The 10,968-nt window shown below is 36.3% G+C and overlaps 1 long non-coding RNA gene across 1 annotated transcript; it reads left to right on the plus strand.

The window, feature by feature from the left end:
* The first annotated feature begins 483 nt into the window (after positions 1 to 483).
* Positions 484 to 10,050, plus strand: LOC147407331 (uncharacterized). The gene is made up of 2 exons (XR_015176763.1): positions 484 to 1,248; positions 7,045 to 10,050. It is a non-coding gene; the product is annotated as an uncharacterized LOC147407331 (long non-coding RNA).
* Positions 10,051 to 10,968: the final 918 nt, after the last annotated feature.

Genomic DNA, 10,968 nt, shown 5'->3' on the forward strand with positions numbered 1-10,968 from the left:
TATTTCTTTGGGATACAAAAATGTAAATCCCCATAAAAGATGTGCATTTGCATATCCTGAGGAAATACATCTATGGTTCCGTGTTCATAACACATCAACCAAGTGAAGACTTTCTAGTTAGAATATCATCACTTATATATACATGTATATGAAAAAAAAATTGATCTAAGAAATCAAAGTGCACCAATAAACAAATAATCTCTACCTACCCCTACAAATTTGTTTCACTCTAGAGTAGCGACCCACAAACCTTGAAGCTAAATTTGAACTGAGCAAACTGATGAATCATGTAACATAGCTTGAGACGCTCAAGTTTTGAAATGGACCTGTGATTTTCTAACTCCCCCATATTCTCCTGACGTGGCATGAGCTAGAATCATAAATTTTTTCTTTGGGATACACAATTTCACATCCCCATAGATTATGAGGTAGTATGTCGGAGGGGGAGTTAGAAAATCATTTTCTTTCAAACGACCTACATACCCTCATAAAACCTCTAATAGAAACCCCTCGATTGGTATACACAGCTAATTAAAGAGCTAGGTTACAGCAAACTTGTATTTTCAGCATGCGGCCTAGTGAACATTTCCCACATCCCAAGTCCAAATCTTCAAATTCAAGTGATAGGATTCTTGTTTTAATTTTCTGGTTGTATTAATTTTTTAATTCATTTGATATTATTTTAAAGAGTTTCTATTTGAAATTTATTAAAAATCTAGTAGGAGTCTATTAGGTTTTAGAGTTAAATTAGAGATTAGTATTGTCATCAAATTAGGAAGTTAACTCTCGACGTATAAAAGGGTAATTTTCATTATTGAATAATGAATAATAATAAATTTATCTCCGTGTGACACTCTTCTTCTACTTAATCTCATTCTCTTCTAATTCTTCTTTTTCTTGATCTAAGAACCCTAACAACAAGCTCCGTGTCTCCGTTGTCTATAGAAAGCTCTGCTCGACTCGTTGACCTATACAGAAAGTTAATTCTTCGATTCATCAAAATCTAACTCTTAATTTCATCGAAACTGTAGCCGGATCGATTGCGAAATCTGGTTCTTTCAAGAACATTGAATTTAATCTGAATTTTGAGGATATTTAGGGTTCTGTTTGACGATCGGAGGATTCTCCGATCTGAGAAATGATCACTCGTTCAAACCTGGTGGAGCAGCTTCGAGATTATCAGATTCGAACACAGCACAAGTGGGCAAAGCTTACTATATTCTCTCCCAAACCCCAATTATTGACCAGGTATTAAATTCTTCCATTCTTTCTTGATTTATTTGCAGTATTTGTTATTTCTCTTGATAACTTGGAATCAATTGAGATCGCCTTGGCAGCTTAATTTTGTCATTTTGCGTACAGATTTGAGTTTTTTTTTTTTTCTCCCAATGATTAGAAGTTGGCATATGGACCAGTTAGGTTTATGGGTCTTTTCTGACATGCTGAATTTCGTGGAGTTAAAATTTTCTATCCCAATTTTTTGGAAATTGGTTATCATTTTGGGTCACAGAATCCTCGAGATTTGAACCACCAACGAGATTGCTAATTCTCAATGAGTTTTTTTTTTTTCGCCGTGTATGCTGCCTACCACCAATGTGGTGCTTGCCAAAGACACTTCAACGATCAAGTCAAGTCAGGCTACAAAATAAGGAGGAAGATATCCATATGATTTACAGAGTGATTTTCAAATTCTTGGTGGTTAGGGTCCTAGGGATTAGATTATGAACTCTCTTCAGCCTTACTTTAGTTTCCCTTTTATAGAAAAAGGAGTTGGGGGGTGGGAGAGGTGTGGCTGAGGTTGGAGTTAACTACCTGAGTCTGACACAGGATACACCTGTGTTCGGTCACCTTACATAGGAAAAGCCCGTGATTATAGTCTGACACTAATAACTTCACGTGCGAGGCTGTTAGTTGTGACCGTTGACTTCACACCTCAACGTCAGGTTGCAGATGGTGTATGGGAGAAGCCAAAGTCATATGTTGGCTATCATTTGATCTTTTTCAGTTTGTCACCTCGGCACAAGTCTGGTTGGGCAAAAGATCATACTGAGCAAGTATCTCAGCAGCTATATTGCCCATGACATTTGGCACACTTCCCAGGTCGATGCTATTTCAACGGGCCAAAGTACTTTCCCAATTGAGATGGTTTGAGTCCGACCTATGCATTGTCTTGTCAGGCATTAGCGGACTTTCGCTTAGGCTGAGGCCTTTGGTGGTAGGTCTCCTCAAGAGGACTAGGATCCAAGAGGCCAATGTTCCCTTGACAAGGCTTTGAGGTGGCCTTGGGAAAAGGGTAACCAAGGTGAAAGGTGTGAGGTCTTCTCAATTGGTAGACTCAGAGCAGACCTCAGATCGACAGTTAGGCCGAAGCAAGGGATTTCAGCAAACATACATGGATCACGAGGTGACATGTGGATGATGTGTGATCGTTTCAAAATTTTGGATCCCACAATTAGCATCAAACAACTATATCATATCCCAACTATTTGGGTTCCGCAACATAAGTTAAATTTCACCATTTGACTCTATCTGGAGCAGTTTTTTAGTTGATACTTTGTTTTCAAATATTTTCTTATTGATGAACTTACTTCAATTTTGGCCTCATCTCACTCTTTAGAGCCTTAAACCTTCATGAAAATATTCCTTCACAATGGTACCATCATTGGTCATAGATGTAGCTTTCTACCTACACGAAAATATTCCCTCACAATGGTTCCATCATTGGTCTTATATGTATAGACCCAAATCATATCAATCCGCTTTCCTATACTCAATCCCCCTGTGGGACTACGCCTATGTTCCCTCTTATAAGCTTGTATGTGATTTCATCGTAGCTGTATACTCTTCCATTTGAACATCCTCATCTTTTCAACTCCCATTCTATGAAAATGTTTTTATTTTTATTTTTCTTTATTGCTCGACAGTCTAATCCATAGAACACATCTGTTCCTATTGTTGTATTAGGTAAAATTTCCCTTTGTTTGATCAGTAGCTGTTAATTACTAGAATTCCTGATCGACTATATAAGAAATTCTTTTAGTTATTATGGTAGCCGACTGCAAACCTTATGGATAAGGCTTCGACAACGATGATGATGTATTTCTTATGGAAGTAAGCATTGTCGTCTTGGAAATAGTGGTTGTATCCAAAATTCCAAATAGAAAATTCTGATAAATTTGTAACTCTAGAAGACGTGGCTTTGGACAAAAGGAATGGAGGGACAAGATTCGTTTATCCGACCCCAAATCTTTGGGAAAAGGCTTTGTTGTTGTTGTTGTCATTGTTGTTGTTAGGTTTGCAACTTGATTCACAATCTATAAACCCAATTAGATATTCTAACTTCTAAGACACTTGCTCTGAGATACATGAATTTTTTTTAAAAAAAGTCAATTGAAGAGACTATATGTACAATTTCTATCACGTTTATCCTCTCCGTCCATAATTTGCTTGTCAATATCTCCAACATCCTGTAACCACAAGAATTAAGATAGTATAGTGTCATTGTGGGTATAGTACATATCTGGAACAAGTCATTTGAAAAACCATGTCTTTTCTGCAAAGCTATATTGCCATCGTGTCTTTTACCTCCCAAGGAAAAGGATTTCCTAGGCACTAGTTCCCCTCATAGACATGGCTGTACAGAACTCGAGGCTTTTTTGGTGATACTGATTGCATTTACCAGTCCAACAATCATGACCCTTTTCATCTCCTTTACCTGATTAATTCTCGTCCGGCATTGATGCTCTAGAATTAAAGTGAAAACCCTCCTAATCAACAAATTATAGTTTAAACCGAAGAACGTCTTAAGAGTGATGAGAACCTTAGTCAACATAGTTACTTTTCAAAAAAAAAAAACCTTAGTCAACATAGTTGGCCAGAAGCTCAAGGGAAGGTGTTAGGAACAAATATAGAAAAAAAGTCTTCTAAAGTCCAAAGCGCGTAGACATGTGATTTTGAGGCGGGACAACCAATCAGTGCTATAAATTCTATTGGAAATCAAGTTATCTCTAATCCTTTTCCAATCAATCTAATTTTTACAAACAAAGTCCGACCTTGTCTTCATCCCCTTTCTTCACGTGCTGGTTGTAGATGTTTCATCATAAAACCCAAAATGTTTGTCTGCTTCGATGTGGACAACAAACATTAGAAACAAGCTATGTACTCACACTTCCCTATGTAACAAATTTATATATTTCATCGAAAGGCCAGATAGAAGTAACGTTTATTTTTTCTTATTGTTGTTGATTTCAAGGTGGGGCATTGGAATTAAACAGAAGATATATGACTAAAGTGTTGGGATGATGCAATTCTGAGGGGAATAAGAGAGTTAACAATGAAGATGTGTACTTCTCAGCACTTTCATTGATTTTTCTCTTAACATTCTTGTATTTCACATTTCTAAGAGCATTTTCTCTTGAATGTGGTTTTCTTCAATGGGGAAGATTGAATCGTGGTTTTGTTTATTGATTTAGTTCAAAACCTATGTTGCTCATCTGAACTATCTGAGATTCTAAAATGAAGAACGGCTTTATTATGTTATGTTTAATCAACATGATTGAACTTGGCATCAATTTACTCTCATATTTCCTTGGTCAAGGAAATCTTTGACTATGGACGTGAACTATTTTTTGAAAGCAACGGTGCATGGGTCTATTGGTTGTAGTAGCTCAGAATTCGAAGACACAAGGCTAGAATATTTTAATTACTTAAATTTAGAAGTGAAGACGCACTTCTAAAGTTTTATGTGATAAATGCACATTAAAAGAAAATTTTTATAAGACATCAGTAAGATCGGTTATTCTTTATGGAGCTAATGTTGGGTGGTCAAGAAGCATCATATTAACAAATTGAGCATAACAAAGATGATGTTGTAATGGAGAGTGGAAAAAACTGGGGAAGGTAAAATTAGAAATGAATGTATTCGAGAAAATGGAGTACCTACAATAGGCAATTAACCAAAGAAAGTCGGCTGAGATGGTTTGACCATGTTCGACAAAGGCTGATTGCAGGCCTGGCTAAAGAAATATTCAAAATAGAGGTCTTAAAATGACAAAAGGAAGACCCAAAAAAATATAGGTGGAGATTGTGAAAGCAGCTATGAACACATTTTCAATGAAAAAAATGTGATTCTGGACAGTGTGGAATGGATGAGCAGGATCTGTTTAGATGACTCAAGTTTAGAAGTGAGGTTTTCAAAATTGTGTGGATCAAATTGAAAATGTTAAAATATCTCCTAATAGGTAAAAACGCATTTCAGGATCGGTTAATCTTATCAATTTCACTTTATGATGAGGTTCTTTAAAAGGTTATTAAGTCTTGGGGGCCTGCTAGGTGTAATGGAATTTCCTGTCCTTAAAGGTAATTTTCATTCTGTGAATAATTGCTCTAACTCCATGGCACAAGGAAGAGAGAAGGTGCTAATTGTCCAATTTGTTCTCATCACAAAGATGTTAATCACATGGTTGATCCATCCTGGATCTTCTTTGTTTGTAGCTGAGAAATCAGCCATTCTTCTTGACCCTTAAGAATTTAACAAGTTAACCTACGTCTCTTGAGAGTTGCCTTCATACACTTCAAGCTTTGGTATTGACTGCTGGACTTTCCTACAGTTAATTCATCAATTATGTCTTTGATCCCATAAAGACTTTTACCACTGCTGACAACTTGCAAAGGAATGTAGGGATAATTGATTATTGTGCAAGCCATCTTGAAGGTTCTCTACTGCTATTCTCTATGCATTTCTTGGTTGTTTCTTTACCTTCTTACTGATGGTTCTCCTGTTCCATATAGTTGCAAAGTAAATTTCCATCTTTCTTTGCTTGAAATTGACTTCATTATTAATTGATTTTCCTTATCCCAACTATTTAGGATTGGCTGTATAAATTTGTCACTCCATATGACTTCTGCCAACTGCATCACCATCATCATCATCTACATCTTATACCAGTTTTTGGGATCTACTTCTTATCCCAATTATTGGGATCCACCACAGCATTCCTAGTTTACCAAAAAACTCTATCTTGAATGGCGTAAGTTCAGTCTTAGTTTTAAATCTCGGTTTTGGCATAAGTTCAGTCTTGGCTGAAATCGAAGACAATTTTTTTTGGTTGTTGATATGTATAAAATTTTTGTTGAAACCAAAAATAGAAGAACTTAGGAGGCTGATGAGGCCCCCATACAAGAAAAGAAGCAGAAAAAGAAAAAGAAAAACTCAAAATCATCAGCAGCAGGAGTGTCAGCTATACCTTATCCAAAATGTTGTCTTTAAAATTTTTTCATACTTCAAGTGTTTCCTTTAATTGTTCTCAATAAGGCAAATGAGTTAATGAACCTGCACAAAAGAACTGTTGTGACTATTTGAAGTTTTATTTCATTGGGAATCTATTTCTTTGTATGGACCTCTTTATCGTGATTCTTTCTCTCAGCAATTAGTTACCAGCTAATAAAATATTAAATATATAACATTTCATGAAGGTAATACTTAGCTAAGTTGGTAAAGGCTTAGGAGAGTTGATCTCATGACCTAGGTTCAAATCCCATTGAACCCACCTTCACCTCCATTAACGACTAATCTCTTGCTTGCCTAGCAAAAAAAAAAAAAATGTTACCTAGCATTCAAAACTAAAATAGCAACCTAGGGCGAGTCTTGTTGACGATATCTGAATTTGTGCTCTTTAAACTCCTTTGACCGTGCCAATAAGACTAATGTTTTCTTCTGAAACATGTGATAAATTCAATACTTCTAGTTTCAAGTCCCTATTGTGATTGCTAGGATTTGTTATGTCTTTTCTGGAATGACAAGAAAATCAAATGATTGGTAAAATTCCTTAAAGGTTTAAGTTTTTTTTTCTTTGGGTGCACTTTCCTTTATATTTACCTACCTTTTAGTTAACGTGCTTTCTCATTCCCAACATCTGATTCTCTTTGTGACATTTGGTACCTCAAGGGACATTTTAGAATGATCTTTACCTTAAGCTTCATCACTTTTCGAGGTATCAGCCTCATTTTGTGTGAAGTATAACAACTTCTATTCACGTTGTGCAGGGCTGATGTAAGTTTGGCTCGCTTATTGGCCCTACTGTTTAGCTTGCTTGTAACTTCCTCATACTTGACGCTCTACTTCAGATACTTCCGACTTTCAGTTGTCATTATATGCCTTGGAATCTTTCTTCCTGTATGTCTGAAAATTTCCCGGCAGAGAAGACTAGCGAGAAAAAGGGAGAGGAGATTGCTGTTACCACTATCCATGTGAACATCTAGAGCCTTGATGGAGATTCACGAAGTTGTTCAACCAGGTGAACAATGGATTATTATTTGGACTTGATACGTCTAGTATCATACCGCCTAGACGCCTTGAGTTCTGATCTTGGTCTGTCATGATCTTAACTTCTAGATAGATGGTATGGTTTCTTTTTCTGCCTTTGTACACCATATCTGAAAGCTGCAAGAATCTGAGCTCCAACTGCTTTTTTTTTCCTACATGTAAACACCATTCTGGTAGAATCTTTCTAACACATTCTTCCTTCCGCATTGGTTGGTAAGATTCACACTGGCTTTAAATGGGCACTACAATCAGATGTGTTTTCTTTGAAAATGAATTGTTAAATGCATTTTCTCGAGTGAACAAACTTGTAGCTCTAGCTGGAACTGCAAAAAGTGAAAAGTACAGGGTACTCAGGAAAAACAGGAAAGGAACAACAATGAATTAATAAACTGGTTGGATTATCAGTTGAATTAATAAAATTTGATTTGTTAACTGGGCTTCTTTAAACCCATTGATCTTTTTGGGTATTATTGTGATGTACCGCATCCCAGAGAATAGGATCAATGGGTTCATTATCAAATCCCTCTGTGATTCATTTTATTACAATTTTTTGGCTGGGAGAGGGATCAAATGGTTGGTTCAGTTCATTTGTTGGTGGCTTGGAAGCATGATTGTAGCTTTCCAAGTGGCTGTTTTTTTGCATTAATTGCTACTTCATTAGTCTTATTGATAAACCCGATTGTATCTGGCTGGTATGATGTGGTTGCTGAAGCACTACTTTTGGGTATATTTTTATGCGTGCAAACAGTCAGTCACCAAATCGGGATTCAGGATTAAGTTAGCAAGGGAAAAATTCACTAAATAAAATATCGAAAAGAAATCTGTTTAGGTTTAAGTTTGTGTAATTCTTTATACTAGGTGTTGCTTTCATATTATATCACCAAATCTCATATTACACCACAATAATAAATCAGCAAACCCCCATGTAGATATTATCCTTGCGTCCACAACAAGTAACCACAAGTCCATAACAATTCAAGTTTTATATTATTCAAAATATAAAAATATTCAATGTCATCCTCATTATTTAATGCTTTATCAATAAAATGATCACCATCATCTTCATCAAGGTCATCTTCTCTTACTAGCGCTTCAATTTCATTTTTTGTTTTGATCCGATTTAATCACGAAATTCACAATTATTTATGAAGTTCGTGATTTAATCCCAAGTTTGTAAAAGTCATGATTTATTGAAAAAAGTTGTGATTAAATCGGTGAAGTCAATAAGTCAGAGAATTTTGTGACTATGGTCCAAACCTAGCAGGTTCATGTAAGGCATTGCATAATGTATCCATGTATAAAGATTAGCTTCAGACACTTTAATGGTCTGATCAAATTTTACATGGAGGAGAACATTTGGGCTGAGTTATAAGTGATTTAAGACAACCCTGAGCTAATTATTAGCCAAATGTAGGGAAAATATCAGCAGTTAAAATATTACATATTTATTTACTAATTACTGCCATCCATGGGTTTAATGACTAAAAAAAAGTTAAAATCTCTTCTCTGATATTTCCGAGTGGTGAAAATGTTGAAGTAGATACTCAGATATATGTCACTTGAATCTGAAGGGTTTCAGATGTGTTTTTTTAGTGAATCAGTGTGAAATTGGAGACATGGTTACCCAAGTGGATCTATTTATAATGAATAGATTATATGAACCCTAGTTGTCTTCTGCAGGCTCCTAAGTTCCCTAATTCAGGATGTATAGGAGTCCCCCATTTGTGCTTCTAGGAAGGGGTTTGAACGTGTACCTGTGCTGTGACCCCTTCAGTTTTGGCTTTGAACTACCTTAGGTATAGAGCAAATTCTTGAGTAATGTGGGCAGTGTTTGACATATAAATATTATGTCTGCTGGTTGATTTATCCTGATAATTTTATTTTATTTTATATGCTACTGATGAAACTTTCAGTGTATCAACAGATGTGCTGGCCTGGCCCCTTCAGGGGCCATTATGTTTTGGTTTCCTTAACGATGACTGACCTGACCATTAGAGAAGCAAAGGAGAATGAAAATCGAAAGCCATGGTCATGGGTGGCACGCATAAATAATAATTGCTATTATTTAATATGTCAGTCCCCCCCAACACATGCCTTGAAAGGCATGCAAGGACCCCTCTTTTCTATTTGGTTAAATATAATCATGGAGTGCATACTTAAATGATTGCTGCATCACCCCTCTTGTTCATCTCCTTTGACTTTGATACACAACTTCGATTTGTAAATCCAATTTGCTTTTCCAGCATTTTATTTGTCTAAAGACACAGGTTCCAACTTTTTTCTCCAGTTCAAAGACACGGAGGAGTTTTCTAATGGGGTTGGAGATTGCTGTGGTGTGACAAAAACTACAGTTTTCTTTAAAACTACGTAGTTTGGCATGTTGTTTCATATAAACTCTTCAGTAAAACAATAATATATATCATACAATTTCTAAATGGTTCTAACATTCCATAGAGTTGAGGGTGTCAGACAGGTCAAATACTGGTGGAACACCAGCATATCAAGAGAGCCAAAACCATTTAACAATAGCAGATGTAAATTGGACCGGAGCCCAACTAGATTGCGATGGCTCCAGCAGGTTTTGGCGACACGGTGCACATTGACACACCCTAAATTGCTAGAATTTTCTTTTTCAAACTCGGAAACTATGACTTGATGATATTTGTGTATTATTTCTTACATAATCATTCCACTCCAATCAAAGGTCATTGTTAAGTGTTCTTTCAGGGGTCATGATTCATGATTTCCAAGTCTTGAACCACGAGTAGGAAAAGGCGAGTTTACATTGATGGAGATAGCCTTCTCTTGATCAAAATCATGTGATCCAAAAAGAAAAGAGAAAAAGGGGGGGAGTGTGCAGGTTTCAAAGGGAACCATCTTTTAAAAATGCTTGGGTGTGCTTGCCACTTTTAACTTGTTTCGTGCCTATCAAGTTTTAGATGACTAACGTATGGGTTTATCCAATAAAAGTAGTTCAATCTCTAAACCAAAACCACAAGTAGCACTGTTGGATTTGATTATTTTTTGTTACTTGATCCACATCCTTTAGTTGGTATGTCATTGCAATCTCTACTTGGACACTTGGTACGATGCCCGAACTTCGCGTTCAGCCAATCAAAATGCTCCCACTGAGATTAAACTAATCCAACTTTTAAGCTATCCAAGTCCAATGCCATGATGAAGACTTCAATTGTTGGATTAAATATTGATTTAAGCACCAAAAGAGACTGGTGGGAACCTTCCCACCACATGAAGAGTTCGTTGCCTACAAGTTGCTCACGATGAACTCGATTTGGACTGTAGAACATTGAAGGGATGTCTCAATAATTGAGCAATTTGGAATGATGCACAAGTGGGTCATATGTAAGGGATGAGGTGACCTACCTATCTCTGTGATGCTCCTAACCACCATATATGAAATAAAGGTTTACTGTTAAAATGGAAATGATGAGTGGGCAAGCAAAAGTTGGAATCCCTAATCACTACATGTCAAGATAAAGGTTGGGTTCATCAACCTTTGTTAATCTTTCATCTTTTACATGAAAAAAGAAATTTAAAAGCCAAAGAAAAAGGATTGGAATACTTTATCCTTGAGTTCTTCAAGATGAGACATAACTACCATTTTTCTAAGATCTTAGTGTAGC

Source organism: Akebia trifoliata, chromosome 3, assembly GCF_017979445.1.
Source record: "Akebia trifoliata isolate Shusen 1 chromosome 3, ASM1797944v1, whole genome shotgun sequence".
Classification (NCBI taxonomy): domain Eukaryota; kingdom Viridiplantae; phylum Streptophyta; class Magnoliopsida; order Ranunculales; family Lardizabalaceae; genus Akebia; species Akebia trifoliata.